Raw genomic sequence first — 6,145 nt, 5'->3', positions numbered from 1 at the left:
ATTAACATTCTTGCCGAGCAGTACACCAGGTTTGACAGCCATTTTATTTGTCATAGTTTCATTTGGAACATTTGTAATAGAATTTGCTAGTGAAAAGGCTGTATTGATAGCTAATAATACTGTCTTTTCCGTTGTAGATTTTAATATTTCGTCTAATGGTGTGGCTCTGAATTTATCGTCTAGAGAAAGAGTCATTAGAAACATTGTTAACATACTTGTCACAAAAATAAGTGCTAGTAATAAGCAAACAATATGTTGGGTTCGTCTGTTCATAATATACTATCCTTTTCTATGAATAAATAATTTCTACGTTATTCCTTTCACGCTTCACAAAACAAAATATTGCTTGAAAAAAAACATCAATGCTTATACATAAATATTTCGACTAATTATTTAACACATGAAAATGCATCATGCATGAAATCATGTTTACGTCTTTATCAAATGTCAAAAGTAATCTACAAGATATTTTTTTACTGGAAAATTAAGAGATACTTTATTTAAAGGAAACACGACGAACATCTTTATATGATACTGTGTAGGAACACTCTTCATGCTTTTAATTTAATAGATAGAGGTTTCGAGCACTCGAGTTTAGCATGCCATTATTTATGTCGAAGAGTAAACACATGATTGGTACATGTGTGCTTTAAGGCAAATAAATAAATTACTCTTCAAACACAAAAAAATTATCTTTATAATCAAAATAACTCATAACTACACAATTCATTATTCTATGTTTTGAAGACAAAATTTCAAATGAAACTTGGTATCATCTGGATTGTTTCATCAACACACTAGTAGCACGATTTTGGTCTTAAACGGACATTTAAGCATGAAAAGGTCTCACTCAATTTCCCGCAAGAGAAAAACGTTAAGACTTTTCACTTTTTAGACGCCGATTCGCATGTTTGTGACTGCAGACAATTAACTCCGTTAAGTCATGTCAAGATAAACTAGACGGATTGTCCTTGCGTACAATTGAGACTTGATCAGATCAAGTTTAAACCAAATCAGACAAAAGAGCCATCGCATATATCCAAATTTACGATATTTGCAGAGGAATTGAGCAAAAGCCTACCATTACAAATTGTGGATCTGTACCTCATTCATAAACTTTATTTTTGAAGTTGTCAGACTGATTTATCCATGACTGTATCTTGTACACCTGAGCAAATTGTTAAAATGAAGGTGAGTTGTCTTTTATAAATACCTAGTTATCACAGCTGGTTCTAGATTAACGTTATTAATAAAGATCAGCAACAAATTTCGCTTTTAAAATGTATTACTGGCACGGGCAATTCTTATAGGCAAAGTCAAAATCTTTGTTTACATGAGACGCTGAAAGGCACATGTCATTGACTTAAAAAAGGGACTATTTTCTTATGGAAACGTTTAATATTGTTTAATTGTAAGTCAAACATGACACACTTAAGACATAGTTATGCCGTTATCATTCCAGTCTACAGGAATAGTTGATAATCAAGGGAAATAACACACTTCGTACCTGCATGTATAATTTCATACAGTAATAATTTGACCATTAATTATTATCTAGTCTAAAAAATACAAGCAAATAAATAGACAAACATATTTTAAGAAATGCATGGATTGCTTTATTTTAATGCACAGGAACAAATCACAAAATGTTGTCTTTTCTCGGGTAAAAAAGGAGGAGAGTCAACCCTTTTAAAACACAGTGGTTCAACTATGCAGCTATGAAGCTACTACTGATATCTCCTCATAAAAAAGGTTAGAATGAATGGTGTGAAACCACAAGGGAGAAGCATCTCTTTCTTTTTGTGATAAAATTTTCAAGAATTAGAGTTTTTCTCTCTCAATAATACAGTCTGTATTTAAATGAAATGATAACGCAACCTGAATAAATATTTTGTCTTATATCAGTTTCAGACGTATCATTCCAGTTAAAACCTGAGATGGCAAATTAGAGGTTTTGAAAAGTTCTGAATTTCTGGTAAGCATTTTACTTTATAAAGAAAGCTCTGAATTGTTTATGAATGGTAAGTATGCAATTTCAATTACAGTCAGGATGTTAAAAATATGCTGATATGAAAACTGTTGCTATGGTCTTGATATTGTATAAAAATGCTTAGTTACTGATCTTTTCGACTCGACATTTTGAGTTTAACCCTTTTGCAACTGTTTGTTATGTAACACTGCATACTTGCTTATCATTATTATAATCAGTGGTTATTTAATGACATGATAATATGTTTGATGTCATAATGTTTAATTAAAAACCTTATGTGCATTTCTCTTTGATAAAGGGTTTCATTGAAATACATTTAAAAAACCCTTTTTATTAAATAAAACTATGTGAAAGGACTAATTTTGAAAATTGCATTTCATTGCACTTTAAATTTTATGATAGCTTTGACAGTAGTTTATAATGGTTTCTAAGGTTGAAAATACCAGATTTCCCGTGGTAACAATTATTGAGTATTTCGATTTTTTGTTTTATAAAATCTACATTTTTGCATAATTTCTCAGTTAAAATACACTTTTAGACATCAGAAAATTTCATTAAATGCTTTAACAGGATCTATATATTGTAATTGGCAGTTATCATCAGATGTTTCATTCATATTGTGACCTGTGAAGGTAAACTGGAAGAAATTAATTATACTTACACATTGTATTCAGAATTAATAAATATAGCGATTAACATTATTAAAGGGTCAATGCCTTATAGTTCTGAAACAGATTTATTTTCTTTCAGAAATGGACAAAAATTCACAGATTTATTCAGAAAGTCATACAGAAGAAAATCACACAAGCATATCTGGAAAAATCTGAACTACGGATTTCAATATGGGTCAATATCCCTAATGCGCCTCAAATTGTTTCAATTGTTAACAAGTGACAGAGCTTTACCATTTGTGCTGATTTGGAGAGCAAAGGACTATAGAATAAAGGTGTAAAAACTACGGAGTTATTAAATGTAACGTCGAAAAATTGGGAACTTTTTTAAACGCTGTGTTATCTGGAATTTCGTTTATCTACGACAGCTCCTATTTTCCGCTCATATCTGTTAATATTGGAGATAGTGTTGTGCCCCAGAAATTTTATTCTATTGTGAGTGTATCATATCAAGTTTTTGGCAAATGTCGCATCTTGTCTGTGCATAGTGTCCAATCTATAAATCAATGTTAATGCTTTAGATAATGTCACAAAAACTAATGTGACAATTTTGTTTCAAAAATACAGCATGCCATTTCAAACGTCTTCCTCATTTGAAAAGGTATATACATTCGCTCAATATCTTCTTGATGATTAACATACTAAAGATACTAAAAGGAACAATCCAGGCGATTTTGTTCTTGATATATAATATATCTCAAATGTCCTTCACTCATCCATACAGTTTTATTTGTGATATGGCCTAAAGCTAAAAAACATATAAAAAATTGATGTGATATTAATAAGGGCCGGCAAAGCTAAAGTAATGCATGAAGTGAATAAACCCATAATTGATTATCATGTAATTACAGAGACGGAACTGAAATAATCCTATCATGTTTAAAGTGAAAAAGAAGAAATAAAAAAAAATCTATTATTTTTCATATTTTCCTTTGATTCCCCTACGTATCATCCTATAGTTATAGGAAATAATATTGTTACGTTTGAGTGTCATAGAAAATGTAGTGTTATGCTTAATAACATGTGGCTATGGTATGACCCTTTTATTCAAATGTGAATATTTTGCTTATAAACATATTGGTAAAAAGTAAAATAACAAAAATATCGAACACAAAGGAAAATTTAAAACAGAGAGTCTTTTATCAAATGGCAAAATCAAAAGCTCAAACACATCAAACGAATGGAACTCAACTATCATATTCCTGACTTGGTACAGGCATTTCCTTATGTAGAAAATGGTGGATTAAACCTGGTATTCATGTTTTATTTCACAAAAATCTTGAGGTTTGGCTTATCAATATGTTCCTAAGAGTATAGATTTTTTATATCATAGGAATCTTGAGGTTCGGCTTACCTTGTCATCAGATTTCAGGATCTCCAAATCTTATTGTTTGCTAGCTTGAGAATGGCATGAACACAAACTTAGATACACGCGGAACATTGTTCAGTCTTTTGAAGGGACTGGTCACCTAGTCACCTTTCATTGGGATAACCTCCCTTATGAAGGGATCCTATATTTCAATTGAAACATAACACAGTTGCAGTTTGACTTCTTAAATATATTTACCTAGCATAATTTATAATAAGAAAAACAGTGAGATATTATTCACATTGAAAAAGTTTTTATTAATTACATATTAAGCAATAACTATAGTACTTAGAAAGCATTACACATGTCAAAGCTATTGTTAACAAATTCATCACTTTAAGAGGATATATCAGTTGGCATATGACACTGATTTTCCCATAGCCATTTGTTTAGATATATAGTTTTAGGCTTTTATTTTCTAACATTTAAATGGTAACAAATATCTCAAAGTCCCACTTTAAACTTCACATCTATACCAACATATTTGTCTTTTTCTTTCAAATATGAAATATAACGTGTTTCATTGCTGCCAATCATCTTCAAAAACGCCGCCAGTTTCTGAGGTGACTAGAAATCAGCTGTTGAAATATATGTTTTTAGTGGCAAATAATCTCTTGCATTAGGTGCACCTCGAAAGATAAAAATACAATTTCTACTAGTAGTGTAAAGGTTTGCAATTTTTTCTGTCTAAGTAATCCTTGCATAATGCATTTTCAAAAGAGAGCTAAAAACGATGAGTTTTACTTAAATGTGTTTTACAACAGTCGCTCACGATCCAAGCAACATCTTTTGTTTTATTCATGTATATAGAAGTGTAATGTTTTACTGGACTGTGAAGGTCTTTCTTTAGAAGCACATACGGTGAAAATCCTTCTGAATCTGTTCGGTACGTCATTGTCCAATTAAATTTCCTCTTGGATTTACCAGTGTTAAATTGTTTAAAAGTAAGATATGGACTCTATAAGGTCGCAAATATCCATACTCGTCCACTTGGTTTCTCGGGCAATTTTCAGAATGAATTATGATGAAAGATGACAGCTTCACTGGATGAAAGTAGTTTTTTGTTTTATTTTTCGTTAATTCGCAGTTTTTGTAGCTACATTTACTGAAATCGAAAGATTTCGGAGTAAACCAGACAGGTGTAGCATAAAATAATATAGTATAATAAGTTTCTGAAGAATTTGCCCCTAATGCTTAATAATAGGAAAATCTGTTCCTTTCAAGTCATCTATTTGTCCTAAAATTAATAGTATACGTATCCCAAAGCAGAAAGGTGTTACACCTATGCAACCAGTCTTAGCTGAAAATATAAAAGAAAACTCTTGAAGAATTTTGCCCATGAACAATCGTATATCTTTCTACAACCATGATGTAAATGAGTCAGTATTAAACTATCATATCATTTGTAATGAATTCTGTACAATAAAGGCTTGGAAATAACAGTATTATCTCGTCCTATATTTCCTCGAATGTGACTACCGAATAAGACTGATTACTGGGTGGATATTTGCAATAGCAACACGACATGCGCCTCTTGTGGAGTAGCAGGTACTGCTTTCTCTTCCCGAGCACATGAGATCATACCTGATTTTTGTTCGAGTTCTTGTTGCTCAGTATTGTGTTTATTATATTGTATTTTGTGTATTGTTGTTTGACTTATTAATTTGAATATCACTTTGGTATTTTTTCCCCTATTTCAATTAAAGCGTGAAAAATCTTTTGGAAGTCTTGGATAAGACACAACTCTTTGAGGATAATTTCTCTATCAATAAAACTACACAATATAACATTATATTTCCAAAAGGTTATTCAACTCAATTAGATTTGTTGCACTCGATACAAATCCCTTTATTAAGTAATCAATCGTACAAAAATACACACCTGGACATGCAATGAATTGATCAAAATGATTATTTTGGATTTATGATATTTTTGGGGCGTTTTGGAATACAGTTTAACAAGAAAAGATTAGTTTTTCGATTGCAAGTAATCGATTCAGGTTATTTTAGATTAATGGTGTTGCAAACTTACCTATATTGGAGTTGATGAACAAGGTAAATATCATAATTAAGTATTTGAAAAATGTTTAGACACACTTTTTGAAACCGTTTCGGG

Source organism: Mytilus californianus, unplaced genomic scaffold, assembly GCF_021869535.1.
Source record: "Mytilus californianus isolate M0D057914Y unplaced genomic scaffold, xbMytCali1.0.p SCAF_3, whole genome shotgun sequence".
In the NCBI taxonomy this organism is placed as follows: Eukaryota; Metazoa; Mollusca; class Bivalvia; order Mytilida; family Mytilidae; genus Mytilus; species Mytilus californianus.
This window is presented reverse-complemented; position numbering follows the sequence as displayed.